This window comes from Mytilus californianus, unplaced genomic scaffold (assembly GCF_021869535.1).
Source record: "Mytilus californianus isolate M0D057914Y unplaced genomic scaffold, xbMytCali1.0.p SCAF_20, whole genome shotgun sequence".
In the NCBI taxonomy this organism is placed as follows: Eukaryota; Metazoa; Mollusca; class Bivalvia; order Mytilida; family Mytilidae; genus Mytilus; species Mytilus californianus.
Window position 1 is genome coordinate 187,068 of NW_026262669.1, and position 27,942 is coordinate 215,009.

A 27,942-nucleotide genomic window follows, 5' to 3' on the forward strand; every position below is an offset into this window, starting at 1 on the left:
ATAATAGACACATGGTCACAATAGGCACATGGTTTACATATACACATTAACATATGAACACACATAATGATAAATATAGACACATGATCACACTAGACATATGATCACAATAAGCACTTGATCACAATAGACACATAATCACACTTAACACATTATGATCACATTAGACACACGAAGAGTCCGTAGACACATGGTTATCACACTTGACACATGAAAAGTCCGTAGACACATGGTAATCACACTGGACAAATGAAGAATCCGTAGACACATGGTAATCACACTAGACCCATAAAGAGTCCGTAGACACATGGTTATTATACAAGACACACGTTGATTTGGTTTGGTATTTGGTTTAAACATTACGACCTAAGCATCACCGAAAAGACATTAATTGTCGAAATGCGCATCTGGTGCATAAAAATTTGAACTATAATGTTACACTATATATATGTTAATGTCTCTCTAACACTTGGTGATTCCACTGGACATCTGCAGCCGGTTGTACGAACGTGGCATTAGACTATTGAGTCATTAAGTCTTCATTAAGCCTTTATGATGCATTAGGCTAATGAAGACTTAATGACTCATTAGACTAATGACACGTTCGTACAACCGGCTGCTGGTCATTATATTACAATAATAGTCAAACATATGTAATACAACATGTCAACATAATATTAGAGGCGTGTGTGCGAATATGAAGTTCTTGGGTGTTCATTATTTCGTAGAATTCTTTCGGTTTCTGGTGACCCTTTGAATAAATACATCATTATGATATACATTTACGTGTATACATATTATAATAAGTGTTTCTAATGAATGTTATAGACTAAAAAACAATGTTTATCTACATAAGGCATATCTCGGCAGAACGATTTACTCTACTTTGTTCGTTATACATACTGTGAATATTAAGTTCTTTGTTTTACATAAATCTTTAAATCATCCGATTAAGGTTCATCATAACAAATGGACAAATATGGCCGTATTTTCACCTCAAAAACTACACTGTGTACAGACTTACCTGTGCAGTTTGGAAAGTTTTAAGGCCTGGCATCCACTAGATATATAAAATTTAAATTTATGTTGCATATCAGAAAGTTAAAATCGTTTTTGAATTTTGATGGGCATTTTTTTTCCTTCCTGCAGAAGGTGTAAAAATAAACAAACACTTGAATTGCATTTGATACTGTCCACTCAGTTTCTACCTTTAACTCACCTATAGATGTGTAGATATCTATTGTCCATGCCAATCAAGGACAATCAATACAATACAAACCAGTTGTTACCTGATAGGGAGCATCTCAAAGATGTATCCCAACTTAGTTAATTTTTGTGTGCGAATATGAAGTTCTTGGGTGTTCATTATTTCGTAGAATTCTTTCGGTTTCTGGTGACCCTTTGAATAAATACATCATTGTGATATACATTTACGTGTATACATATTATAATAAAACAAACCAAACCTATTTTTATCCGTAAAATTTTGTATGATATAGCAATAAGAAGCTGTGGTATGATTGCCAATATAACTCTCTACAAGAAATAATGTACACATTCATAACATTGTCCTGAATTTGTCAGTGTGAAAGTACATTGATCCAAAAGTCCTGAACTTGATATTTGAATGTACTTTGACCTAAAAGTCTATTACAAAAACGTAATGCTTACAGACATCCCAGTTACCTAAACATTCAATTTCAATATACATTTAAATGTATTACAATGAAACCAAAAGCATTATAATCACACTAGACACCTAGTGATCACAAAACACATCTAGTGTTTTCATTAGACAATTGATGATCACACTAGACATATTGCAATCAAATTAGAAACATGATGGTCATCCTTATCACATAATGATCAAAATAGGCACATGATAACAATAGACACATGATCATAATGGACACATGATTACACAAGACACTTGATCACACTAGACATATGATCAAGATAGACACATGATCATAATATACACAAGAACATAATAGACACATAATCAATCTAGATGCATCATCAAAATAGACACATTATTACACTAGACACGACTATAATAGACACATGGTCACAATAGGCACATTATCATAATAGACACATGGTCACAATAGGCACATGATCATAATAGACACATGATCATAATAGACATATGACCATAATAGACACATGATCATAATAGACACATGGTCACAATAGGCACATGATCATAATAGACACATGATCATTATAGACACATGACCATAATAGACACATGATCATAATAGACACATGGTCACAATAAACACATGATCATAATAGACACATGGTCACAATAGACACGTGATCACAATAGACACGTGGTCACAATAGGCACATGGTCAAAATATACACATTAACATATGAACACACATAATGATAAATATAGACACATAATCACACTAGACATATGATCACAATAAGCACTTGATCACAATAGACACATAATCACACTTAACACATATTGATCACACTAGACACACGAAGAGTCCGTAGACACATGGTTATCACACTTGACACATGAAGAGTCCGTAGACACATGGTAATCACACTGGATAAATGAAGAATTCGTAGACACATGGTAATCACACTAGACACATAAAGAGTCCGTAGACACATAAAGAGTCCGTAGACACATGGTTATCATACAAGACACACGTTGATTTGGTTTGGTATTTGGTTTAAACATTACGACCTAAGCATCACCGAAAAGACATTGTCGAAATGCGCATTTGGTGCATAAAAATTGGAACTGTAATGTTACACTATATATATGGTAATGTCACTCTAACACATTATTACAATAATAGTCAAACATATGTAATACAACATGTCAACATAATATTAGAGGCGTGTGTGCGAATATGAAGTTCTTGAGTGTTCATTATTTCGTAGAATTCTTTCGGTTTCTGGTGACCCTTTGAATAAATACATCATTATGATATAAATTTACGTGTATACATATTATAATAAGTGTTTCTAATGAATGTTATTGACTGAAAAGCAATGTTTAACTACATAAGGCATATCTCGGCAGAACGATTTACTCTACTTTGTTCGTTATACATACTGTGAATATTTAGTTCTTTGTTTTACATAAATCTTTTCCTGCAGGTAAGTCTGTACACAGAGTAGTTTTTGAGTTGAAAATACGGCCATGTTTGTCCATTTGTTATGATGAACCTTAACACAGTCGATAATATGAGAGTAATTGTGTGTGTATAAGAAAACGTTGTTGTAATTTTCCAAACAGGTCACGTTATATATAGTAAGATGGAAATGCTTAATAATTGTATTCATATAAATCAATACATCACAAAAAGTCACTTTCGCTATCATATATCAATTAATAAAAAGCTTCTCCAACATATATATATACTAAACGTAAGCACCAAGCAGAGACATACAAAATATAATATGGTAAGTAAAGTAATAAGGATTCATACTATGAAAGAGCATGTATCTTGTTCCGTGGCAGTGAAAAGTAAAGTACAAAAATACCGAACTCCAAGGAAAATTCAAAACGGAAGGTCCCTTATCAAATGGCAAAATAAAAAGCTCAAACACATCAAACGAATGAAAACAACTGTTATATTCCTGACTTGGTACAGACATTTCCTTATGTAGGAAATGGTTGACAAAACCTTGTTTTATAGCTAGCTGAACCTGTCGCCTGTATGACAGTCGCATACAATTTCATTATATTGACAACAGTGTGTTAACAAAACAAACAGACATAATAGGTGAACATGTCAAAAATATGGTAACAGTAGTCACATAATATTATAATCTTAATCACTATATAAAACGAACAAATATGTAACAAAGAAAAACAAAATGAAAGATTATACGCGAGTAGTATGTACTTAACGCCAATGGTCGGGACTTAATTAGACAAACTGTCTGGTTATAAAGGGACAGCCATAAGTTATTCTGGTGGGGAGAGGGCGGGGAAAATTTTTGTGCATTGCATATTCATTTTTATATGTTGCTATGCATGCTAAGCCTTTCAAAAACTTGTTTTTACTTTTGTACATATGTATATATATGTCCTGAATTTTTCTTCTGCAAACTATTCATTTACATCCGTCTTGACGTTTTCAGGAGCTAATCTTTCTTCAAATAGTAACCGGCCAAAAATAGAAAATAGAACTGTGAACTCTGTAAATTCTACTATGCTAAACACAAAAGTCTCAAAGGCAAATATTAATCGTTCCAGTCCTCGCGTAAGTCTAGACAGAATTTTAAAGAGTTTAACAGAACCAGACATTGAATTGCTCAGCAGGAAACCAGACATTGGATTACTCAGCAGGAAACCAGACATTGGATTACTCAGCAGGAAACCAGACATTGGTTTACTCAGCAAGGAACCAGACATTGGATTACTCAGCAGGAGAGCGAATGATTTACAAAACTTAAAAGAAATCCAGACAACGGATGATAATTTAAAAAACAAACCCAGTCAAATATATGCTAATTTTAAATTACCAGGGTTGAAAGCGCCGGGATTGCAAATACGGACAATGGACATTCCCAGGAAAAAGAATGTACAATTAGGCGGTCTTTTTATAGCACCAAATGCAGCAAATGAACAACGAGAACGGATAAAGATGCAGGGTGGACCAAATAGGTCCACTCGACCAGACAAAAGGTTGACTAAGAAGAAAACTATTCATCTAATGCCTGGTATACGTGGTGATATTTCATCTCTACAAAACCAACATCATTCTCAACCTGTTTTAACTGATTTACAAACTGTTCCCTATTCAAGGTTGTTGCCTCAAAATTCACAGCAATCAATGTCAGGTACACGCAATTATGGTAACTTTCCGTTTGAAATTAGTCTTCTGCAGTTCCAGCATGCAAGCCATCAGGATACACGCCGAATCCGTGTTAAATCTTCACCGGAAATGGAGAAAAAACAATTTCATGTCCACGCTGGTCTAGCAAATAAGATTTCCAGCAATAACTTGACTCCAAACGGTTATGCCTACGAATACTCCGGCCAACCACATGCAGTAATCATTAATATAAGTACAATGAAAAATCTTTCAAACGTCTGTGCCCCTGGCGAACGTTTTACTTGTAATCCGGTTGAAAACGTAGCCGTGTCCAAATTACATTCCTGGTGTATATCGAACTGTAATCAGAGATTATGTCCTGTCGTTAAATGTTCGTGTATATGCATTTCTTTGGCAACCCATGATGTTAGGAACATTATAGCCGAGTCAAACGAAGTAGTTCCCTTTAAACAGACAAACTTTTTGGGACAGATAAGTCAAAACTCAATAACCGGTACTCCAAAGCTTCCAAAAACAGTGAATATCATTGGTATGAATGCTGAAACCCTAGAAACCGGTTCTCCTATGCCTTCAAAAAAAGTGAATATTAATGGTGTGAATGCTGAAATCTCGGGAACCGGTTCTCCTATGCCTTCAAAAACAGTGAATATTATTGGTATGAATGCTGCAATCTCGGGAACCGGTTTTCCTACGCCTCCAAAAACAGTGAATATTAATGGTATCAATGTTAAAATCTCAGGAACCCGTACTCCTACACCTTCAAAACCAGTGAATATAATTGGTATGAATGCTGAAAACTCAGCAACCGGTTTTCCTCCGGCTCCAAAAACAGTGAATATGATTGGAATGAATGCTAAAATCTCAGAAACCGGTTCTCCTATGTCTTCAATAACCGTGAATATTAATGGTAGGAATGCTGAAATCTCGGGAACCGGTTCTCCTACGCCTTCAAAAACAGTGAATATTATTGGTATGAACGGAAGTGATCTTCTGCCGCAAGATGTAGTACAAAAACCAAGAGTGACGTGTACAGTCAAAAATCTGTTTTCGTCAAGCAAAGGGATGATTGATTGGTGCAACACTGAGTGTAATATAAAATTGTCTGAGTGTCCAATGCATATTTGTGACTGTCAATTCGTTTTATAACATATATTTATATGTTCATGCGATTTCATGTAGACGTGTGGCAATTTTTAAGAACAGTTTTAACGTCATGTTATTCAAACAATTGTATTAATGACACCATTGCTTGCAATTGATTTAGAAATTAATTCAAAATTTTATATCTTAAGTATTATGAATATATTCTTGAAACTAGATAAAGACTTCAATTAACATCCGAAGTATATATACCTAACAATGTAATTTTAACACACTTTTCAATATAATAAAATATATATTTACAAGTAATAAACGCAATATTAGAAAAAAAAACCTTCATCGGGTTTGCACCTATCTAGGTGAAATCGGAATCAGATAAGGAACTCATTGCACATTGAAAAAAATGTAGAATGAGCTGCATAAGTTTAAGAATAAATGATGTGTTAAAATTATATTGGTAGGACATTAATAATTTTATTTGTGTAATTGAATCTATCTTTGCACTGATTAATCCACACTCATATAGATTTGTATGTTATGTGTTGCTAAATTATATGCACTTGTATAGTAATATAATATATAGATTCTAGCACGCTACCCCGGTAAGACTCGCATTTTAATTTTGGGCTATTATTGTAACCTTTAAAAACTTACAAATCAAATTATGTCAAGTTAATTGTACAATATATGTCTCCAGCCTACGTTATGTTTAGTGTACAATATATGTCTCCAGCCTACGTTATGTTTTTATTGTACAATATATGTTTCCAGCCTACGTTATGTTTTTATTGTACAATATATGTTTCCTGCCTACGTTATGTTTTGTATTGTACAATACATGTCTCCACCCTACGTCATGTTAAGTGTACAATACATGTCTCCACCCTACGTTATGTTTATTGTACAATACATGTCTCCAGCCTATGTTATGTTCAGTGTACAATACATGTCTCCACCCTACGTTATGTTTATTGTACAATACATGTCTCCACCCTAAGTTATGTTTAGTGTACAATACATGTCTCCAGCGTACGTTATGTTTATTGTACAATACATGTATCCAGCATACGTTATGTTAATTGTACAGTACATGTCTCCAGCCTATGTTATGTTTTTATTGTACAATACATGTCTCCAGCTTACGTTATATTTATTGTACAATACATGTCTCCAGTCTACGTTATGTAAAATGTACAATACACGTCTCCAGTCTACGTTATGTTTATTGTACAATATATCGGTATGTCTCCAGCCTGTGTTATGTTTATTGTACATGTATGTCTCCAGCCTACGTCATGTTTATTGTACAATACATGTCTCCACCCTATGTTATGTTTAGTGTACAATACATGTCTCCAGCATACGTTATGCTTATTGTACAATACATGTCTCCAGCATACGTTATGTTAATTGTACAATACATGTCTCCAGCCTACGTTATGTTTTTATTGTACAATACATGTCTCCAGCTTACGTTATATTTATTGTACAATACATGTCTCCAGTCTACGTTATGTAAAATGTACAATACACGTCTCCAGCCTACGTTATGTTTATTGTACAATATACCGGTATGTCTCCAGCCTGCGTTATGTTTATTGTACAATACATGTCTCCAGCCTACGCTATATTTATCAAATTTACTAATATACTTTATACTTCTTGCACCCAGGGGGCGAGGATGCCGAGTGGTCTAAGTAGTTTAACTACTGTTCAACTAGCCTGTCAACACTGAGGTTGTGAGATCGGACCAAACGCATGGCAGGTGTGCTCGACCCAATTCCAGTTTCCTCACCAATAAAACAACTTCTACGAAAAAGCCAAAGGTGCTGAAAGTTGCGTTAAACATCAATCAATCAATCTCGCACCAAGTCTACCTCAACATATCACAATATTGTAGGCATAAATGAATGAGCAAGTAAACTAAAAGAATATCTCCCTCCACCCCAACAATCGAACAAAAAAAAGAGTTTATCACATGGTTTTCAACGAATTCAATTTGTTCCAAAACAATATGAAAGCAGATACTCAACAAAAAAGTTACAACGACGAATTAGATTTTGTCTAGAATCTGTTTGTTTCGTACGAAAGACGGGCGGACATAGTTGTCACTTAAGCTCACATTGATTTTTCACGTGATCATAAACAATACTTCCAATATAACTTTTTTCTTAGTATTATTCCCCAATTAATGTTTTATGTGTTTTACCTTTTGGAAATTACAGTTTTCAAAGGAAAAATAAATACCCTTCCCGTTATGAGATATTTGGACGTTTATCCAAATAGGGGCACGTTCTGTGTTTTCTTACGATCTCTTGCAAAGACTTTCTAACAACACGATGTTTTTATTAATGTATTTGATATTAAATGTATGGATGTGACTACTTATAGACAACAAAATGTTTTATTATATCTTGTATTCATTTTGTAATGATTGGGAGAAAAAAAAATAATCCCAATCTTAATTTCACATGCCGATACCCTATCAGTTTCCTTAGCAGACTTAAATTTCAGATCAATATAGCAGCAACGTAAGGTATATGTACAATGGAATTTTGTATAAATATAAAATTGAAAATACTCGTTCTCATAGCAAAAATAAGCAATCGACAAACGTTTATACTTTTCAAACACTACATTTAACAATATTTAAATACGATATCTTTGCATAACAATGAAACCAAAAGCATTGTGATTACACTAGACACCTAGTGATCACACAACACATCTAGTGTTTTCACTAGACAGTTAATAATCAAAATAGACACCTGATGATTACACTTAACTCATGATAATTACACTAGACATATTGTGATCACACTATAAATATGATGATCACACTAGAAACATGATGATTACACTAGACATATTGTGATCACACAAGAAACATGATGATTACACTAGACATGTTGAGCGCTCACAAACATGTTTAACCCCACCACATTCTGTATGTGCCTGTCCCATGTTAGGAGCCTCTAGTTCATTGTTTTTCGTAAAATGTTTTGTTATAAATTAGCCCGTTAGTTTTCTCAATTGAATTATATCATATTTTTTATGCCGGGGCCTTTTATAGCTATACGGTATGGGTTTGGCTCATTGTTGAAGGCCGTACGGTTGCCTATAATTGCTTATATAGATATAAGAAGATGTGGTATGAGTGCCAATGAGACAACTCTCCTTCCAAGTCACAATTTGTAAAAGTAAACCATTATAGGTCAAAGTACGGCCTTCAACACGAAGCCTTGTCTCACATCGTACAGCAAGCTATAAAGGGCCCCAAAAATTACTAGTGTAAAACCATTCAAACAGGAAAACCAACGGTCTAATCTATATAAAAAACGAAAAACGAGAAACACTTATGAACCACATCAACAAACGACAACCACTGAACATCAAGTTCCGGACTTAGGACAGGGGCAAACAAATGCAGCGGGTTTAAACGTTTGAATAGGCGTCAACCTTCACTCTACCTAAAACAATAGTGTAACATCACAACATAGAAAGACACACTATAAAATATGAATTGAAATGGCTTAACTCAATCAAAAGACATATTAACAAAAACAAGTGAACATACACTGAACGAATAAATTTGATATATGACACAATGTAAATACAAAATTTATAAAACAAGGGGGTTAGATATAAAACAATATCAGAAAGACAACCATAACCTTGGACAAAATGCCGCCGAATAAAATAACGTACACAGGTAAATTAAAATAATTTTGTTGTAAGGTATACATGGAGTAATGTATGGAAATAATTTTTACAAAATAAATAATTTTTGATGATCCTAGTACGAGAACAAAAGTGAAAACTTATCGTCATATATCCACTTCAGTTGAACTTTGGTGGATAGTTGTCTCATTGACAATCGTACCACATCTCTTTATTTTTATATTAACACATAAAAATCTCATGATGATCACATACTAGATATATTGTAATTACAGTAGAAACATGATGATGACTATAGACTCATGGTAATCACACTAAACACATAATGATTACTCAAAACACATTTTGGTTACTCTAAACACATGATGATTACTCTAAACACATGATGATTACTCTAAACTCATGGTAATTTGGTTTGATCAGCTCTTCAACGTTTTTATTAGGTTTCGGATTTTCAAATATTTTGGCCCGAGCATCACTGAAGAGACATTAATTGTCGAAATCGAAATGCACATCTGGTGCAGTAAAATTGGAACTGTTTATGTTACACTATACACATGGTGATTTTACTCGAAACTTGTTGATTACACCAGACACATGGTGATTCCACTGAACATCTGGTCATTACATTACATAAACTGTTCAAACATATGTTGTGTGAATAAGACATGTCAACATAAGATTAAAGGCGTGTGTGAGAATATAAAGTCCTTGCGTGTTCATTATTTCGAAGAATGCTTTCGCTTTCTGTTGTCCCTTTAAATAAAAATATAAATTATGATATCAGTTAACGACATATTATAATAAGTGTTTCTAAGATATGTTATCAAGTGAAAAGAAATGTTTAACTACATTGTTATTATTTAGTTCTTTGCAATACCTACCTACTTATTTGTAGATCTTGTCTTGCTGATCATTTTTTCAATTTAAAGTGTCTATCTACCTTTTATAGTTTTCGCGATAGTAGACAAAATCGTAAAATATTGGAATAAAACGTCATTAAAGAGCAAGAACTCCTACAAGGACTCCGCTGACGATTTCGGCTATTCGACGTATTTGTAGATCTTGCCTTGCTGATCTTTTTTGATTATCTAAGTTTCTATGTTTATGTTATAGTTTTTCAGATAATAGGCAACAACGCAAAAAATTGATAAAAATCGTCATTAAAGGGCAATAACTCCAATGTGGAGTCGCATGACCATTTCAACAATGCAAGTTATTTGTAGATCTTGTCTTGCTGATCATTTTTGGTATATAAAGTTTCTCTCCATCTATTATAGTTTTATCAGATATTAGGCAAAAATGAAAATAATCGGTAAAATTCGTCATTTAAGGGCAATAACTCTTTAAAGAAGTCGTCTGACAGTTTTAAAATAAATACACAAAAGATAGATCCATCATTTTGAATATTTGTGCATCTTTCAGATTGTCTCTTTTTATAGCAGTTTTCAAGATAATGGACTAAATTTGCATTTTACCCCTATATGTTCTATTTTTAGCCATGTTGGCCATGTTGGTTGACAGGTGGGGTCATCGGACACATTTTTAAAACTAGATATTCTAATGATGATTGTGATCAAGTGTGGTTAAATTTGGCCCACTAGTTTCAGAGGAGAAGATTTTGTATAAGTTAACGACGACGACGGATGACGGACGCCAAGTGATGAGAAAAGCTGACTTGGCTTTTTACAATGTAGCCAAGGTGAGCTAAAAAAAATAAGATGGAAATGCTCAAAAATTGTATTCATATAAATCAATACATCACAAAAAGTAACTTTCACTATACCAGTATATCAATTAATAAACAGTTTTTCCAACACATATATATTCTACACTTGACCCAGATGCACCCAGCAGAGATATATATATAATAAAATATTATACGGTAATTAAAGTAATAAACATCGATACTATAAAATAAGAGAAGAGCATGCATCAAGTTTAGCGGCAGAGAAAGAGTAAAGGCGACTAGTCTGTACTTAACCTGAATGGTTATAAGGGCACAACCATTAAATATTCTGGGCGGTGCGGTCCGGGAGGAACTTTTACGGATTATGCAAAAATTAGTTTTCACTTTTGTACATAATTATATCCAGAATTTTGTTCTGCAGACTATTCATTAAAATCCGGTCTTGAGCAAGATTATTTTTTTGTAGTTTTAACTACACCCCCCCCCCCCCCTAACCCAAGAAATTGAAATTCAAATTGTTGTCCCCTTGTGATTCATATATCCAAGTTACTGATAAGTTATTCTCGTCAAAATATGCATCAAATATTTGCCACTGGATGTTAAGCAAAACAAATCTATAAATCAATTGTCCTAATGCAAATTGCTTACAGTTGTGAATTTTATTTTTACACTACTTTCGAAGTCATTCAATATTTGTATAGTTCTTAATGTCAAATACATACTTGTCCATGGGTTATAATTTCTATACGTCACGTATCCATGTCTTCTTCTTCTATACACCATGCACAGCCCAATAACGACTGCAATAAATAAGATCAAAGCCAAAACAATTCCAATTGTGGCTCCAACGGAGGGACAGCAGTAATTCCTACCATCTGGCACCTTCGGTCCACAACATCCGGTCAAACAAAATCTGTATTCTGAGAGCGGAATGGTTCTAAAGTAATACCGGTAATAGCATGACCCTGCATTGACGAAAGCTATAAATACAAATATAAAAATAAGATGCGTCTACGCCAATATAAGGTATACGCTAATAAGGTATACGCCAATATAAGGTATACGCTAATAAGGTATACGCCAATATAGGGTATACGCTAATAAGGTCTACGCCAATATAAGGTATACGCTAATAAGGTATACGCCAATATAAGGTATACGCTAATAAGGTATACGCTAATAAGGTATACGCTAATAAGGTATACGCCAATATAAGGTATACGCTAATATAAGGTATACGCCAATATAAGGTATACGCTAATAAGGTATACGCCAAAATAAGGTATACGCTAATAAGGTATACGCTAATAATGTATACGCCAATATAAGGTATACGCCAATATAAGGTATAAGCTAATAAGGTATACGCTAATAAGGTATACACCAATACAAGGTATACGCCAATTATAAGGTATACGCTAATAAGCTATACGCCAATATAAGGTATACACTAATAAGGTATACGCTAATAAGGTATACTCTTATAAGGTCTACGCCAATATAAAGTATACGCTAATAAGGTATACACCAATATAAGGTATACGCTAATAAGGTATACACCAATATAAGGTATACGCTAATAAGGTATACGCTAATAAGGTATACGCTAATAAGGTATACACCAATATAAGGTATACGCTAATAAGGTATACACCAAATTAAGGTATACGCTTATAAGGTATACGCCAATATAAGGTATACGCTAATAAGGTATACACCAATATAAGGTATACGCTAATAAGGTATACGCCAATATAAGGTATACGCTAATAAGGTATACGCCAATATAAGGTATACGCTAATATAAGGTATACGCCAATATAAGGTATACGCCAATATAAGGTATACGCTAATAAGGTATTCGCCAATATAAGGTATACGCTAATAAGGTATACGCCAATATAAGGTATACGCTAATGAGGTATACGCCAATATAAGTAATACGCTAATAAGGTATACGCCAATATAAGGTATACGCTGATAAGGTAAACGTCAATATAAGGTATACCCTAATATAAGGTATACGCCAATATAAGGTATACGCTAATAAGGTATTCGCCAATATAAGGTATACGCTAATAAGGTATACGCCAATATAAGGTATAAATAAAGGCAACAGTAGTATACCGCTGTTCGAAACTTATAAATCGATAGAGATAAAAACAAATCCGGGTTACAAACTAAAACTGAGGGAAACGCATTAAATATAAGAGGAGAACAACGACACAACAAAAACACAACATCAAAATGTAACACACACAGAAACGAACTATAATATAACAATGGCCATTTTCCTGACTTGGTACAGGACATTTTAAGAAAAAAATGGTGGGTTGAACCTGGTTTTGTGGCATTCCAAACCTCCCGCTTTAATGGCAACGTCAAACACAACACCAAAACGACAACATCACATGACAGGACCACAATACAAATAAATGGGAGAACATATAGGACAAAGAAACACACGAATAATAGCTAACAAAAGGTACTAGGCTTAAAATTCAATACGCTAATAAGGTATACGCCAATAAGCTTATGTTTTTTTCTCTGACTGTTAATGACGTCTTTACACTAAATCCATTGGGTGTTGGATGTGTACGTACTGTTTGATATTTTAGTCTTAGATTCACGATTTATTTATTAGTTGTATTTGGCATTGAACTAGCTGCCAGTAACTGCGAGTACTCTAAGATCTGTTAGGGATGGATAAATACCTGTCAACGTCCACTCTGTGTTTTTGTTTGATGTTTTTCTGCTTTGTGTCGATCTAGCCCTGATGAGTTAAGCCTTTTTCAACTGATTTTTACAGAGGATGACCTTGAGGTCGTTCCGATGTATTGCTATCGCCTAAATTTCCATTATGCAAATTAGTTTTGGGATTTCAACCGATCTATAAAAATTATAGATCCGCGGTCATTACAAGGGAAAAAAGTGCATTTTTATACCTGCGATTCCGTTCTCCGTTCGTACGATGTTTCATCAAAAAATGGAATCATTTCAGTTGTTGATTTAGTACTGAAAATTTGACTGAATTATCTCCTTATTAAATACGGTTTTATATGTTTAATAGGTGTTTAAGAAAGAGGTCAGGTGCTCATGTTCATTCATAAAATTATCGTTCATTCATGAATTTATCGTAAAATCAAAATCACTACACAGGTCACACAGGTTGTATACGTAGTGTCAAAAGATAACCTGTATAGTATCCAAAAATAGACAAACTTAACTGACTCCCCTTACTGTAGTGTGTGATAACACTTTGTGAGGGAATTCGATGTTTGCTATACCACTGTTCATTTCAACGCACTTTATGACGATACCACTTTATCAATATGAAAGAAATTTTTTGCAGTGTTTTAAGAAATAATTTTACTTTAAAATCGCGTATCATTTGTGAACTATTAAATGTTTTACAAGGACGAATTTTCTGTATAAAGTCAATAATTGTGTGAACTTTTGAAGCCCAAACTTTTTATAGCCTTAAATACGCTAATGAAAGATCCGAAAACTATACCCATACAGAACGACATGTTTTTGAAATTGTAGCAAAACTTTTGTTGACAAATTTTAATTCGTTATTGCATAAATATTAACTTGAAATATCTGTCATTTTCTCCCTACCCAGTTTACCTCTATTACTCATTATGATGTGGACTTGACATTGTTATTGAATCTTATGCAATTTGATTGGATTAAGTTATTATTAGATTACCTTCAAACTGTTCATGCTTTTTCGTACGAGTATATTGATTAAATCAGAGCGTGCATGAATGTGTACAGAAAATTAAATGACCTGCAAACTGGACACTGGACCAGTCCATATTACGTTTTATCAATGAATAGATTTTTTTTTTATTTCCCAAATTACAGGGCCCATAAAGGGCATAAAATAAGATACAATTGATTTACATAATTGGTAACAACAAAAATAATAGCGGCATATAAATAGATATTTAGTATATAAGCATTGGTCAGAATCAGATGAACGAAACTTAAGGTATGAAAGGTAACAATTGCCACTTTTTATCTTTTCACATAGTTTTCCACATACACATTAGATAAATTATTTTTGATAGCCTATTGCGGAGAAAAAAGAGAAAGTTTACTGTATTAACGTTCTATTCCATTAAATACGCCATTTTTCGAAGATAAATGCGGAAAAACATTTATGAACGGCTACGCCAGGTAAAATTGTTGTTTATCCTAAAAAAAAATACAATTTTCAGTTTCATTAGAATATTATAATAATAATAAATCCCAAATTTATGTAGTCATTAGATAAAGTCCTTATATGTCCGATCTGCCTATTTTTGGACATCAAAAGACAATACGATCGTTTTAAGGTCAATTTCGTCTACCTCACACAATCTTGTTAGGCACTATAATGAAATAGACCTGAAATTTATTTCACATGTTTCCTGAAAATTGATAAATATCAAAGCAACATAGAGCTGTTTGTTCTAGTTCGTATAATGACAATTTAATGTCATGTTTGTTTGTGATGACCCCCCTTTTCGGGATTGCATTATAGTTATCTCGTATCGCATGAGGATGACACATGTCAACTGAGCAATTATGTTTGGGACTTAGTTTTAAGAAATGATGTCAAAGTAACATTATGAAAATATTTTTAGTAAGCTGAAATATATATTTATTTTTTACATGTTTATGTGTTGTAAGATATTTTATTTCTGTCCCGTTTTTCAACATTTGCGTCTGGAAAGTTGAAATGTTTTAACTGAATGGTTAATTTAAATTAATTATGAAAATGGTTAAAATTAAATCAATAAAGGAAATTATTGCCCAGTTACAAACACTACCAGGGGATAATCCATAATGATTTTTTTTCAGTTATATGTTTCAGCACATGTATAATTAACCCCAACTTTAGCCTGGTAAACTTGTTGTCTCCTTGTAAAATATAAAACATATTTAAAATGATTTCCTGCTAAAGTCTTATATTGATATAAAGTTAAAACCGTCTTGCTTCTCACTAGTTAACACTCCTGTCCTGTCAGGTTTAATTCTTATATATATGGATGAAAAATAAAAGTCCACAAAACATTAACATGGCAGCAATTGCTTTTACAGCCTTTAAGACTTTGATTTTTTTTTACAGAAGAGTGTCCACCATGCACTTGCATTACACTATAATAATAGTAGAATAGTATAATATACAAATAGATGAAAATTATATATACATGCAACCGTAATATTAATATAATATATAACAACAAACCAGTGTATTCTCTGGAACTATTATTATATTAGTATAATAGTCTAAGGTATACTGATTTGTATCACTACAATATAATAGTTATTACGGTGAGGTTGAATTTCCTGTCATTTATTCATCATCCAAGCACGAACTTGTATAAGAAAAAAAAAACTCTGTAAATTAACCTCAGTTTCAGGTATAGAGATGTGATCTGTTTCTGTGACATGTGCTTTTGACCATCCACAATTAAGAACCTGCGGTCATCCGATGTTCAGTACTTCAGTACTTTGATTATAGTTTGTTCTTATGTTGTGCTGTTACACCACTGTCCCAGGTTAGGGGAGGGTTGAGCGCTCACAAACATATTTAACTTAACGAGCAGTTTTGATTATTTCGCTTTTTGAAAGTTTAATTTTTTTGGTTTTTGATTAAGAAATTAAAAATTAAAAACGGGCGAAAAGAGAACATATATGTGTTATATTAAAATTTTATGTATCATTGTCGCGTTTGGAGTACCTGTAAAGTGCGAAACGGAATAAAACGGAACGAAATAAAGCGAAATTTGCCAAAACGAAATGAAACGAAATAAAATGAACATTAAATTTTACTTAAGCAGAGAAAAATTGATTAACAAAATAAATATTTCTCAAAAGCGGAGAATTAATTTTAAGATAAGAAACACTTTGATTGTTATCATTCTTGAGTAGGAATAAAAATAAAGAAGCGAATTTAATCATTTTTAATTGCAAAAGGATTTATAAGAACCGAAATAGTTGATAAAAGGTTAAAGATGATCGTTCAAAATATACGTTCAATGATTTCATTAGCCGACATGGATGCAGATAGTTAAGAAGCCGTAAAGCAAAACAAAAAATCTGAAATCAAATTTGAGGGAATACACGTGTATTGAACCATTTTATTGCTGAACGTACAGTAGAAAATATTTACATACTCAACCCTACCACATGAGGGTAATGGCTCGCTGATAAACTGTATATTATATATATGAAATTGAGAATAGAAACGGGGGATGCGTCAAAGAGACAACAACACGACCAAAGAGCAGAAAACAGCCCAAGGCCATAAATGGGTCTTCAACACAGCGAGAAAATCCCGCACCCAGAATAACAGGCAAAATTTATAAAGAATAGAGAAAAAATGGTCTAAAAGAATACAGCAATAACGGATCCCCCATCCACAACCTCCTACGAATTGCTTTAAGCAGTTCCTGCTTAACCTTCAGCATTAAGGCACCTGAGTTCATCCTTGAATTTGTTTTAATGGGGGTTCCTATTATTTTGCTCTTCAGTTTGTGTGTCCCATATTTTGATAAAATTTCATTTTTTTAATATCCACGTAGTTTTTACGACATTGCCCATCATATATTTGTACTAAAAAATATCGAGATTTCGTGCTCGGTCAAGTTTCAGAGATACTTAATAGTTTATTTGTACCGACGGTTAATGCATTTGGTTGTGCCTTAGCTACAGCTAGACAAGAAAAAATAATATATCGTTTAGTTTATGACGCCTGATTACACAGGATTTTGACTCATCACAGGTTAGTTTACGGTAAGAGTTACACGAGCGGTGTCATTATAGTGGATTAGGAACTGCTGATCCTTCAGTGGGGAACATCTAATTCAACTTCTGGTTTGATTGGGGTTCTTGATGCTCATTCATAATTGTCTTTTGAAGACTGTTGTTTATCGATTTTTTCATTCTCTAGCATTTACATAGAGGTTGAAGTTTAATTGCTATTGTTTTTTTTTACAAATTTTTGTTGTTTTAACACAGAATAACCTGTCCTAACCTAAACAACTAACCACCTTTTCTTCGTGTCAGTTGAAATGATCATCCCTTTCTTTCTTCCCATTAACATAATGCTATTGCCCTTCCTATATTGACTTTTTCAACATATACAAGACTTAGTTAAATAATATGTATTTCTTTTTTAGCTCACCTGGCCCATTGGGCGAAGTGAGCTTTTCTCATCACTTGGCGTCCGCCGTCCGTCGTCGTCGTCCGTTAACTTTTACAAAAATCTTCTCCTCTGAAACTACTGGGCCAAATTTAACCAAACTTGGCAACAATCATCATTAGGGTATTTAGTTTAACAAATGTGTCCGATGACCCCGCATGCCAACCAAAATGGCCGTCATGGCTAAAAATAGAACATAGGGGTAAAATGTAGATTTGGCTTCTATCTCTGAAACCAAAGCATTTAGAGTTAATCTAAATTGTTCATCAGGTCAAGATTTATCTGCTCTAAAATTTTCAGACGAATCAGACAACCCGTTGTTGGGTTGCTGCCCCTGAATTGGTAATTTTAAGAAAATTTTGCAGTTTTGGGTTATTATCTTCAATATTATTATAGAGAGAGAAAAACTGTAAACAGCAATAATGTTCAGCAAAATAAGATCTACAAATAAGTCAACATGACCAAAATTGTCAATTGATCCCTTAAGGAGTAATTGCCCTTTAAAGTCAATTTTTAACAATTTTTCGTAATTTTCTGTAATCTTTTACAAAAATCTTCTCTGAAACTACTGAGACAAATTAAACCAAACTTGGCCACAATCATCATTAGTGTATCTAGTTTAAAAAATTTGTCTGATGACCCGCCTGCCAACCAACATGGCCAACATGGCTAAAAAGAGAACATAGGGGTAAAATGCATGTTTTTGGCTAATATCTCTGAAATTAAAGCATTTAGAGCAAATCTGACTGGGGTTAAATGTTCATCAGGTTTAGATCTATCTGTCCTGACGAATCAGATAACCCGTTGTTGGGTTGCTGCCCCTGAATTGATAATTTTAAGGAAATTTTGCAGTTTTTTGGTTATTATCTTAAATATTTTTATAGATAGAGATAAACTGTAAACAGCAATAATGTTCGGCAAAGTCCGATCTACAAACAAGTCAAATTACAAAAATTGTCAATTGACCCCTTAAAGAGTTACCAGGGGTTCAAATTAGCGGTGGTCCGAGGTCCGTGACCTTCCACTTTTGCAATCGGACTTTCGTTTTGGTTCCTAGCTACGCCCGACGGACCTTTGATTTGAAGAAAATAAAAATTAACTTTGCTGACCTTTTTTAACTATCAGTATCGTCATTTCAAAGCCATATTTTTATTATATACCCCTCGAGAGCTTACTTCAAATCATTTTAACGTTGGCAAAATAAGTTTGTTAATTTATTAGAACGTGATGAAAGATGCCTTAAGTAAATTTGTAATCCATGTATTGCATTAAAAACGCCATATTCCCTTCCAAAAAGCGTCTCAAACATCGTTTATTTTTGTAATTTTTCTCGTCGGCCATTGAAATATGTGTACAGCATTCATCGGAAACGGACCAGATATGAACGAAATCCGGATTCTTACGATAATGACTACGGACGCATGAATGGCGCAGCTGACAGAAGAGAGGGGTTGAACAGCTTTTGAGGGAGGTGGGAGGAGGTGGGAGAGAAAAAAGATTCTAAAATTGGAAGGTGGGAGATAGGGGCGGGAGGTGGGAGAAGGGTACCCACTGTCCACCCCCTCAGAAGAATATTGATCCCAAAAGGAAAAATTACGCTTTCCACACGCATTTAATACTTGATCTACTTGAATGATGTATATATTTTCATGCCCCCCAAGGGTGACTGGGGAATAGAAGTATGGTCACCATTGGTCTTCCTCCGACCGGCAGTAAAACCCTTGCTAAAGTGGGGCGTCCGTTTGGCTGTGCGGGATGTACAAATTTCCAGCCACGTCAGGTCAGAATGGGGACGTTAAATCCGATGCCTCGTGTAAATAGAGTGCCACGCTCTTTGCACGTTAAGAACCCTTGCAACAACTCTTTGAGGGGTCCTTAGGTGGCCTGTTGCAAGGCTAAATTTCTGTACATGTCCCTATCCAATATTCCCTCATTTCTCGTGGCAGTCTAAATTTCTCCGACTTTACTCCCGGACGCCTCTATTACAGAACCTACCTTTTGTATTTATTGTTAATTTGTTCTCGTCCTGATTATGCATGAAATATTTTCCACTGGACGTTAAGCAACCAACAATCAATCAATATATTTTCATGTATATGCATTGTTTCAATTTATTAATAAAAGTTGCTCAACTCTGGGACTATTATTATACTAATATCATTATATTATGTCCCAGCAGAGCTTAACTTTGTTAAATCTCTATGTTTTTTTTAATGAGAAACACTGAATTTCATAAACATGATAACAGAGTAGTTTTTCAATTGAACTTTAATTGATATAACAACTTTTTTTTCCTTTTTGGTGTAAAAAAAAGTTCTTTTTTTATCAGTGCTAGATACTTAGTTGGTAGTTTCTGACAAGACAACTAATATAATCATTGTGCAACTAGATATGATAAACTTAAACACCTTTGAATTGGAACTCTTACTTTAATTGTATACTCGGGAATAAATTTAACAAAAATATAAAAAAAAAAGATACATATATAGCCCTTTATATCATAGTTAAAACCAAACATTGTAGCGCCGCGAGCAACTTTGAACACTCCTCTTTCAAATCTCGTCACTTCTCTCTATCAGTTTCAAAAAGAGAAGTCACTTCTCCCTATGATTCTGAAGTAGTGTGAGCCCTGAATTTATTGTATAATTGTCAATGATTGAGACAACACACCCACCCACAGTGACACCCTCCCCAATACAAAAAAAAAGATTATTGGACTTCATAATATACAAGACAAATACATTTATTATTATACAAGTTATACCACAGTGACACTGACAGTGTAGTGCTTTATGTATATGGTGGCCTGGAAATTATTTGTAAACTTAACAAAACATTACATGCAGTTCTTTAAATATGATGAAACAAGCTCAGTATAACCTAACACCAAAATCACATTAATTTTGTATCTTAGTTACTGAGTTATGAAATATTTCATGTAAAAGTAGGACCTATGATTTAGGTTGTGGACCTTTCAGTTTGGAGTGTCAAAGGTCCTGGACCTTCCAGTACCAAATGTTAATTTGAACCCCTGTCAGAGTTATTGTCCTTTATGGTCAATTTTTAACAATTTTTCGTAAATTTTCTTAATCTTTTATTGATCAAAAATCATCTCCACTTAATCTACTGGGCCAAATAGAATTAAACTTAGCCACAATTTTCAATAGGGTATCTTGATTGAAAAATGTATCAGATGACCCTGTCATCCAACCCTCATGGCCGTCATGGCTAAAAATAGAACATAGGGGTTTACTATAGAAGTCTATGGGAAAATTGTAAATAAAACAATTTCAGATGGTCACAACTTGAAAACTAATTTGAATAATGATAAGGGGTCTTTAGTAACTATTGTAAGACTACAATGGGATGACCTGCTTTTAATTTAACTACTGGGCCAAATTAAACTAAACTTGGCCTCAATCATTATTAGGGTATCTAATACTTTTTATCAAGTTATGATTTTTTGTTTTGTTTTTTGTGAGTGTCATTAAATGCTGTCATTCAAGTAATTCTTCCCTCAGTATTGTTCTTTTGTATTTGTTTAATATGTGTAATGTTATAATGTCCTGTTGCCCCTTGTGGGCCCTTTAATTTGGAATAAAGTATATTCTATTCTACACAAATCCAACTGACAAGATGCATGGATTTTTGTATTCCGACAGATGAAGGCTATATTAAAGTTGAAACTCCGAAGACATTTGCAGTCAGAATGTATTGAACTTGCATTTAATATTCATGAAAATGATCATGATGAAAAATTTGTCACTGAACATTTCGCAAACACAAATATATCAAACGTCCTATATTTCGTTTCGTGTTGTCATTTCATTGTTGATTAGATTCGTTTCATTTTGTTTTTCTTTTCGTTTCGTAACGTTCATTCCGTTTCGATTTCGTTTCTCATTACCTTAGCACAACCCAATAAATTCACATTTTAGTGGGGTACCTGTTACTCAAATAGCAACAGGAACTTTATTTTTCTGCGTATTTATTTTTATGATTGTTTGTCTTGTCACCATGATCACCTAGTCCTACGTAGTGATATAGTTGTATGTCCTGCTTGTAATAAAAGAAAACTTCTTTTTTTATATCGTATGGTTAAACCTGTGACAAATGTGGATCAAGAATAAAATTCAACATGGTCAATATTTTAACTTACCAATGGTGAGATAAAATATAATAACATTCTCCATCACTATATCAACCTATCAAAATAAACCGGAAATTGTAACCAAATAGAATTTTCAATGAGATATATATAAACAACGTGTGAAACTGAAAGAGTCGGAATTTTGTGTAAATTATCTTCCTCGTTGTAAAATGAAACACATTTTTTTTTATCATCCTCCCTCTCGTATAAACTACTCATCGATGTAGATATAAAACCTAGTGGCGGATTCAAAGGGGAGGTCACGTAGAAGGAATACCCCTTTGAATAAAATATATATTTTTTTTAGCATAAATTCGTCCAAGAAGATGTTTATTGCGCCATTTAGTTTGCATGCTAAAGGCTAATGATGCTAATGTTTCTTCATTTACGCCCCCTTTCAAATATCATGGATCCGCCCCTGAAACATGAGAAACCAATTCTTAATCATATACAAACTGATAACACTTGCTTAATATGAATTCATGTATTGTAATAAAAACGGTACGTGTAAAATGGCGAATGAATTATCAAAGACGATATATAAAGCTGACATTATTTAGTATCTATAAAATGAATTACTTAGTATTGTTCATTGCAGTGAAATATGTAAAATTATGAATATAATTTATATTATAATATGTTAATTATGTCCCAGAGAGGGAATTTAACGTGACATTGACGGCTTCGGGTTATACAAATACAAATATTTATTAGCACAAACTCATCAACAATAAATGGTTAAGGCTCATGGTATATTAATTACATAGTTGATCATACATAATAAGTATTGCAAATAATGACTATATTAATATGTAATATTATAAACAATGATTATGAATTAGACATAATGACAATTTTATAGAGTTTGTTCTGCTTTACGCAGGTTCAGACTGTCTGAAATGAAAGAGGAAGTCAATTTTAGGATTGTGTATGAATTATTATTTAATAAAAAGATTACATTATTTTCATTTTTTTTTTATATTCCCTAACTAACTAACTAACTAACTAACTAACTGATTTTTATGCGATTTAAAAATCAGAAGAAAAATAGGGTCCAATTCTCAGAATCCCGCTAGACAGGTTCGCCAATGATTTCTGTGCAAAAAAATCCAAACGACAGTATTTGGTATCTATAAAATGAATTACATTGTATTGTTCATTGCAGTGAAATATGCAAAATTATGAATATAATATATATTATATGGTAATCATGTTATTCGCGATGGACGCCAGTATTGGGTCTGAGTTGCAAAAACGTCATTTAAGTTAAACGTTTATAAAAAGATAATTCAAATTAAGAAAAAAAAACAAAGGATATGGTGCAATGCATGACTAAAGATCGATACGTACACATGAAATAATAAATCGAAGAAAAGAACTAAATGGCCGTTCTTCATCTCAATGTCACTGCGATGCCTTCGGCTTGGATTAAAAACGATCACAACGACTGCAAGTTCAATACGGCTAGCCTCGGTTTAAGTGAAATTATTTGCTAGATGTTGTTCACGCTGCACCTGTCCATTCACAAACACAGCTAAGGGGTAGTATCAACTGTCACGCTGCACCTGTCCATTCACAAACACAGCTAAGGGTAGTATCAACTGTCATGCTGCATCTGTCCATTCACAAACACAGCTAAGGGGTAGTATCAACTGTCACGCTGCACCTGTCCATTCACAAACACAGCTAAGGGGTAGTATCAACTGTCACGCTGCACCTGTTCATTCACAAACACAGCTAAGGGTAGTATCAACTGTCACGCTGCATCTGTCTATTCACAAACAATGCTAAGGGTAGTATCAATTGTCACGCTGCACCTGTTCATTCACAAACACTGCTAATGGTAGTATTAACTGTCACGCTGCACATGTCCATTCACAAACAGTTAAGGGGTAGTATCAACTGTCACGCTGTACCTGTCCATTCACAAACACAGCTAAGGGTAGTATCAACTGTCACGCTGCATCTGTCAATTTACAAACACAGCTAAGAGGGTAGTATCAGCTGTACATTGAAGACCAGAGCTCCAGGGCTATATCAACAAACACAGCTAAGAGGGTAGTATCAACTGTACATTGAAGACCAGAGCTCCAGAGCTATATCAACAAACACAGCTAAGAGGGTAGTATCAACTGAACATTGAAGACCAGAGCTCCAGGGCTATATCAACAAATCATAAATTACATCTGAAAAACATCAGCAAATACTGACATGAATTGGCAATTATATTCTTTGGCCTAAATTAGTAGAAAACAGTTTGTAATCCGTTGGTCAAGTCTGGTCAACACTTTGCATCGCAGAGTATGTATATAAGCGTTAGCCTGCTATCCAATTCATTTCAGTTATTTTCTGAATAAAATATGTTTAAGGTTCATCAAAAGGAAGTGAAAAATATGGCCGTGTTTACACCACAAAATTTACTCTGAGTACAGACAAACATGTGCACTTGGAAAAGTTTTAAGGCATTGCAGGAACTAGGTAAATAAAATTTGAATGCATTTTATGTTTCAGATAAATACAAAAATAAGAAGATGTTGTATAATTTCCAATGAGACAACTCTCCACAAGAGACCAAATGACACAGAAATTAACATCTATAGGTCGCCGTACGGCCTTCAACAATGAGCAAAACCCATACCGCATAGTCAGCTATAAAAGGCCCCGAAATGACAAATGTAAAACAATTCAAACGAGAAAACTAACGGCCTAATTTATGAAAAGACACAAAAATAAATATGATATACAGCAACAAACGACAACCACTGAATTACAGGCTCCTGACTTGGGACAGGCACATACAGAATGTGGCGGGGTTAAATATTATAATACGTCCATATTAGCCAAATGATGTAATAAGTGAGAAGATAATATTAACAAATTATTCCTTAATTTGACCATGTTGACTGAAAGTTACTTTGCATTATTCATTCATTTTATATATAACGCTTAGTTAAAAGTGGACTCTGAGCAACGAATTTTAGACTGTTACACACTATAAAAAAAGATGTGGTATGATTCGGAAGATAACAAAGGGATATTCAAACTCATAAGTCGAAGACAAACTGGCAACACCATAGCAAAACAGAAAAACGATCAAAAGATAAACAACAGCTTCACAAAACACAACATACTAAACTTAAGACTGAGTAACACGAACCCAACTACAACCGGGGTGATCTCACGTGCTTCGGAAGAGGATTCTGTTCCACAATACTGATAAATTATTGGCTACTCATATATACCACTGGTTGAATGTGGATGGTGAGCAACGAATCATCGAAACCAATTTGGGTTTAAGAATATAAGTGTCTATGACTCATTTTTTTTGTAAGATTCAGATTCAATATTTTATTAAAGTATCACCACTTGTTATACCTCTAAGAGAGTAGCGATTGGGTCTTTCATTTCTGTATTCTCTAATGTTTTATTCTATTTTTCTCTATTCTTTTTTTTCATAATTCTCTTTTCCTTATATTTCAGCACCCCTTTATTTTCTATTTGGCCTATTTTTTCTCTTTTTCTTTATATTTTTTTTTGGGGCTTTTATTCTGAATTTTGTGCCCATTATTCTGTATTATATAACACCATCCAGACCCTCACCTATAATATACAATCATGATATATATATATACATTGAATATAACAGAAATTTTATAATTGAAATACAAATGCCATCCTGAGAGACTAAAGAAATTTGAATACAATTATAAGGTAGAGATAAATCACTACTGTTTTCCATTAGGATATCAGGTACGTATATATATGTGATCTTGTTGATTTTTATGAAAATTTGCAAGTACCAAGTTTCAGGGAATATGTACACAGTATGGTATATACAGAACATACATTACACAGTATGGTATATACAGAACATACATTACACAGTATGGTATATACAGAACATACAGTACACAGTATGGTATATACAGAACATGCAGTACACAGTATGGTATATACAGAACATGCAGTACACAGTATGGTATATACAGAACATGCAGTACACAATTTGGTATGTACAAGATAATTGTAAACAAAATGCTCTTGAGAGCTTTTAAAACCGACAAAATAAAAGCAAACCAAACAATAAAATTGAGAATGGAAATGGGAAATGTGTCAAACAGACCACAACCCGACCAAAGAGCAGAAAACAGCCCAAGGCCACCCATGGATCTTCAACACAGCGAAAAAATCCCGCACCGGAGGGCTTCAGCTGGTCCCTAAACAATAATATATACTAGTTTAGCAATAATGGTTTACACGCTAAATTAAAACTCCGAAACATATAGATGAACCAAAATGTAAAAAACATACAAGACTAACAATGACCAGATGTTCCTGACTTAGGACAGGCGCAAAATGCACCGGGCTGATATATTAGAACATTCACACATGCAATTAACCAAAGAAAGCAAGCAAACATAAACACAAATAAAAAAAAACATCAGTTTATCGGACATGGTCTTGTCTCCAATTAAAAGTAATCAATGATATAGAAATAAGGAGATGTGCTATCACAAGTAAGTATCAAATGAGACAGTGGCAAAACCGATGGCATGAGAACAATAGAAAAGACACTCTTTTGAAAAAGTATAAAAAAAAAGCAATAGTGAAACAATGCAGGTGACGATACCTATTAGAAGTTATTTCTAAACAACCATCTTACATTTTAAGGAAATTATATGCTAAACTGTGTTATTAAAAATATGCATGCAAATAAACGATACTTTATGTTCATTATTTGTCAAGATAATTGCACTAGAAGCTTTATTGTGAATCTGAAATTAATGCTAATCTTTGCTGCATATTGCGTCTGCGCAGGTAAGAAAATCAAAGATGATACTTTTCAAAGTTGATTATCTGTTCAAAGATTTTTACTATTTTTTGTAGAATTTTAAGAAAAGGACGTCTCGATTTCTTCTTACATCGGAAAAAGGTCCGTTCAGTTGAATTTACTTAATAACCTAATTTCAAAAGTGTTAATCTTTGATGCATATATCAACCGATCCATTTTACCCCTTATAATGATCTAGCTGCATGGTTTACATATACGGATAATTGACATGTTCAAGAAAGGTAAACAGCCAGGAGAAAAATAAATTTAATTTATTCGCAACATTTAAAACCAATTTTACACAAAGCTCCTATAGCCTGCTGTACTCGTCCAGGCGCGTAGCTGCCTTTACGCAAAAAATCATTTGCTTGCACATTTTTTTCACCAAAAAAAAATAAATTCTGAAATTCAATAACGGATAGTCTTTAGTCTTTACAGATTATCGTGTCGGGCGGTGTTTAAAGCCCAAATCTC

General features: G+C 33.7%; 1 long non-coding RNA gene across 1 annotated transcript; it reads right to left on the bottom strand.

The window, feature by feature from the left end:
• Positions 1 to 6,749: 6,749 nt before the first annotated feature.
• On the bottom strand, positions 6,750 to 22,758 carry LOC127731654 (uncharacterized). The gene is made up of 4 exons (XR_007995663.1): positions 22,647 to 22,758; positions 12,012 to 12,269; positions 7,242 to 10,355; positions 6,750 to 7,056 (listed from the first exon to the last, which is right to left on the bottom strand). It is a non-coding gene; the product is annotated as an uncharacterized LOC127731654 (long non-coding RNA).
• Between the last annotated feature and the right edge of the window lie 5,184 nt (positions 22,759 to 27,942).